This window comes from Lipotes vexillifer, unplaced genomic scaffold, assembly GCF_000442215.2.
Source record: "Lipotes vexillifer unplaced genomic scaffold, Lipotes_vexillifer_v1.1 scaffold1113, whole genome shotgun sequence".
In the NCBI taxonomy this organism is placed as follows: Eukaryota; Metazoa; Chordata; class Mammalia; order Artiodactyla; family Lipotidae; genus Lipotes; species Lipotes vexillifer.
Genome location: NW_006777938.1, coordinates 938,131 through 942,898, shown reverse-complemented (window position 1 = coordinate 942,898; position 4,768 = coordinate 938,131).

The following is a 4,768-nucleotide window of genomic DNA, read 5'->3' as shown; positions in this document are numbered from 1 at the left end:
CTCTCACTGCCGCGGCCTCTCCCGTCGCGGAGCGCAGGCTCCGGACGCGCAGACTCAGCGGCCATGGCTCACGGGCCCAGCCACTCCGCCGCATGTGGGATCTTCCCGGACCGGGGCACGAACCCATGTCCCCTGCATCGGCAGGCGGACTCTCAACCACTGCGCAGCCAGGGAAGCCCTGCCTCTGAGTTTTTTAAGGCTCCGGGGGCTTCTAACCTGCAACTGGGGCTGAGAACCATGGCTGAGATGAAAAAGGGGGCAAGTGGAGAACACTCAGGGGTGTTTAAACCTTGGAGTGACACTTGTAGTGAGGCTTGTATTTTGGAAACATCAGTCTGGTGACAGCACAGAGAATAGGGGGAGGCGTGGAGGCAGTTTTAGGGGAAGAGTGGAGATTCACAGGCAAGTTAAGGGTTATTGCAATAGGCAATAGGTACTGACTTCCTTGGCCTGTGGCAGAAATTGTGGGAAAGGGAAGAAGAGCATAGATTAAATAATATTTCGGAGGAAGGATTAACAGGATTTGAGGGCGGTGTGTGGTAAAGAGAGGGGAGGGATCCTTTCATGCAGAGTTTAGAGCTGGTTGTTCTTGACAGCAGCTTCCTCTGGGAAGAGGGTCCCAACTTTTATGTTTGTCACATGATGTCAAGAGTTCTACTTTTGGGAGTTCCCTGATGGTCCCGTGTTTAGGCCTCTGCACTTTCACTGCTGAGGGCTTGGGTTCAATCCCTGGTCGATCCCCTCCCCCCCACAAGCCCTGCAGCCAAAAAAAAAAAGGGAATTCTACTTTTTAACTTGGAATTCTCAGGGATTCAAGGATCCTTAAAGCTAGGAAATGCTGAAGGGAGAAAGAAAAAAAATGACCCAAGGAACAGTGATCAAAGGGATGACGTGAAAGAAAAGGACCGGGTATGGTGTGTGAAGAGAGACAGGCTGTGGACAGAGTGGAGTGTCAATGCGGGTACAGCATGGCAGTGGAAAAACAATTATAAATAATGAAATGCTCTCGGCGAAACGTAGTCATTTACTGGAGGAAGTCTTCCGCTGAAAGAATTTCCAAGTCGTTCCCTTAAGCCTTTCCCCAGGGCGGTGGAGGGGATTGGGGAAGGTGTTTTCTGTCAATAAAGAGCGCGGATCAATCAATAACGTTTGAGGGCAGCCTCCCAACGCAGCGGGGCGCGCTGTACGCGGCCAGGCCAGCAGATGGCAGTGTGGTCCTACCGGGAGCCTCTAGCCTCAGCGCCACTTTCCTCTCCTCCAGAAAGGGAAGTTCTGGGGGTCTTCACGTTCCTTCCTTCCTGGGTAGAATGACCTGTAGAGTCAGCCTCTGGGGTACTACTCAGCATCCAGCCAGTGCTTGGTGGTTGCGGAGGCAGTGCTGCTGCACAAAACAGGTAACTGGGAAACACTTTGAAGAGACTGCCTCGTGAGACGGGTACTCTGTCCCCCGACCTGGCCCACTGGGCTGGTGGTCCGGCAAGGGGATGGGGGGGCACCCCTGGAAGGGGTTTTAGGCAGTTCCTAAATTGCAAGTGAATCCACTTCCAAAGTCCTTCTGTTGGTTGGATGTTGCTACGGGGGAAATGGGTTGAGTTCCGACGCCAATGGTATATAAAGAAGTTAGGTTCTCAGGCTAGCCCAGAAAAGCCTGTTCATTCTATAATGCAGATAAATTGCAGTGCACTTATAATGACAGAAATAGAAAACAAAGGTATTGTATTATTGCAATTTAAGTAAAAGAGCGGTGGAGTGAAACCAGTTCTTTATTCTGGCAGGTGAAGAAAATTAGGTTTGATTAGAGAAGCATAGGAAGCAGATAAGGCTGTCTCTCTTCTGGGCTGATCTCAGCCTATCAATACCCAATGTTTTGGTTGGACTGGCCCTTGAGTTCTTATTGTAATTGTAAGATACCCTTCAGCAATAGCCGTCAGGAACCTTTGAAAAATAAAGGTTTATTACTTGCAAGACCTGGAAATTGCACGGCACACAGGAGGCCACATTGTGAGGTTGTGTGTGGGAGGGAGAGAGAGAGAAAATGAGCTCGAGAGAGAGCGCGCCTAGGGTTCTCCTTTTATTGGAGTCTGCAGTGGGGGCCTAGGATTTCGAGGGCTCGCTCTTCACTGGTGAATTTAAAACATAGGAGTGGGAATTTCAAGTGCAGGAAAAGAAGAAAAAAAAATCAAGAGGCCCAAATTGTTAGTTATTGAAATCAACCGGAATCTCTAAAACAAAGGAGCCGCAGTGTGGGAGGTGGCCTGGGTCCTTGTCCAGCTGTGTGGCTGGCAGTGTGTTTATCCTGCATAGTGGTCTTTGAAGTGGGTGCCTCTTTGAAATGGATGCCTCTGCAATCAAAGCTTAAGTCAGGAACTTGGATTACAAAAAAGAAAAAAACAGAACTGTCAGGGCTCATGCTACGCGGTGGAACATCTGAAGGAGCCAGTCGGGTGTCTGAAGGCTTGTGGGCAGAGCCTGTTACGGTACTCTATAAGTTTCTGACCCAAAGGAGGTGCTTCTGCAAGTTAACAGTCTCTGAGGAGGCCAGACCAGCAGAATGGCCTGGATCATGATGCCCTGTGTGCACAGGGGGCACTAGGACAGGAGTCTGAAGACTTTGACCTTCAGGTTTCCAGGTTTGTGTGAGTTGCTTTCCTTTCTGGGCCTCACTTTCTTCCTTTATAAAATGGGGATGACGTTAGTCCCTGATTTACTCACTGCTGTCAGTTGCTGCAAGAGTCAAATGAGGTATTGAAAGTGCCCATAACTATGAGGTAGAAGCCCTCTGGAATGGTAATATAGAGGCCTTTGCACCTTTAGTCTCCATAACTTCTCTCAGAGCTTTTGGATTTTTTTTTTTTTCCCTTAATAGAGGTGTATCCCTAGCTAGCTCTAAGGTATATTTGCTATGAATATGAATAACCACCAATAGGATTATTATGGCTCACAGAAGAAAGAGAAAGGGCAGAGTGAGAAAGAAAGGTTTGTAAAGGTAAAGGAGAATCTCTACATTTCGAAAGGGGTTTCCTTGGGGATGATAAGAATTGAGGTGTTAGCAGTAAAAGACGAACAGATGAAGCATGGGGATACACAAACCCTCCACGGCAGCATTTCCCAGACGGTGTTCCTCGGAACCCTTGCTCCTCCAGAGGTGCTAAAAGAAGAGGTTACGTGGTCAGATAAGCTTGGGAAAGCTGAGTTCAGTGGAGTTACACCATTTCCTTATTCCAGTACCCATTAGAACCTTTAATGTGACACCTGCATTGCACATTCCAAGGAGGAGTGGGAAAGTCATGGTATGCAGTGCTTTATAAACTTATTTGATGATAGAATGCTTTTGGTTTTTGAATATCTAGATAATATCAACATTTGTCGAGGTATGGTTCAGAGACCACTGTCATTTACCTAGAGTTCTTGTTAGAAGAGCAGCTTGTCTGGTCTCGTCCAACATGTAATAAATCCAGCAGAAGGGCAGAGAGGGACTGGGTCTCTGCACTTGTAAGAAACATACAGTGATTCTCTTTCTGTTTTTCCTCTAATCCATGCATTTATTTAGCATATAGTATGCACCAGGCTCCACGCTAGGAACTGGAGATACAGTGCTGAATAAGACAGAATTCTGGCCTCATAATGGCTAATTCTAATGTGGGTGAGAATGGGCTAGAGTGCTGGGAACACAGGGACATGGTTGCCATACAGTCTGATCTTGTTGTGATGGGAAAACTTGTGTACTTAGGGAAGCTTTCCTAGGCAGTGATGTAAAATCTGGAATACTTCACCAGAAATATGTTTTAACAGCAACTAAGACTTAGGGTTATGAAAATCCCTTATCTAGCAAATGAGCGTGGCATCGTTGACCCTGACAGGTTTGTGACTATCACATAAAACCCAGTGAGTCTTTAGCACATTTAGTTTGAGGACCTGTGACGTAGCTGGATTGATTTTCTAAGGCAAACACTGTTGTAAGGTGAAAAAGATGTTGACTCAAAGTCTCCTGATCTGGCCACCAGGAGGCACTGTCACCCTAGGGTGGCTTGAGGTGAGGCAGGATGGCTACTTAAGAAGTACACCTGTCACATACTGTAAATTGGGAGCCCTTAATTCAAAGAGTATTAATAATACTGTGGACAGTGCAGTGTGTGGTGAAATTAAGGAACGTATTACATCAGTGGGAATAGAAGATGTACATTATTTTCAGTCCCTATCTCATTTGGCCTGTCTGCACCATCTGACTCTACAGACTCTGGCTTTCTTCTTGAAAGTTTCTTCTCCTTTGACTTCGAGGACACAACTCTCTCATGGTCTTCCTTCTGTCCTTAATAATAATGAAAATTTACTGAGCACTTATAGTAAGCCAGGCTCTGTGCTGAATGCTTGTATGCATTATCTCATTTAATCCTCTCATCCCTGTGAGATAGGTACTGTCATTAATTCTACACGGAGATTAAGTCCTGGGCCTAAATTACACAACAGTGGGAGTTGGAGTTAGCCTCAGAGTCTGGACAACTCCAGTCCTAGCTTCCTACACTTACAGTGGTCCTCACCAGGCTGCACTTTCAGGTTGTATGCAGATGCAAATGGTGCCCTCCTTTCCCAGTTGCCTCCTCTGCAGCTGTCTTCTGGGGGACACCTTCTGAGTGACGCCCCCCGTCTCCCCACAGCCTGCCCTGACTCCAGCTTTGAAACTTCCCTCTTTGGAAGCAGTGACCATACCGTACTATAATGGTCTCTTTGCTTGTCTGTTCCCACAGCCAGGCTGTGAGCCCCTCCAGAT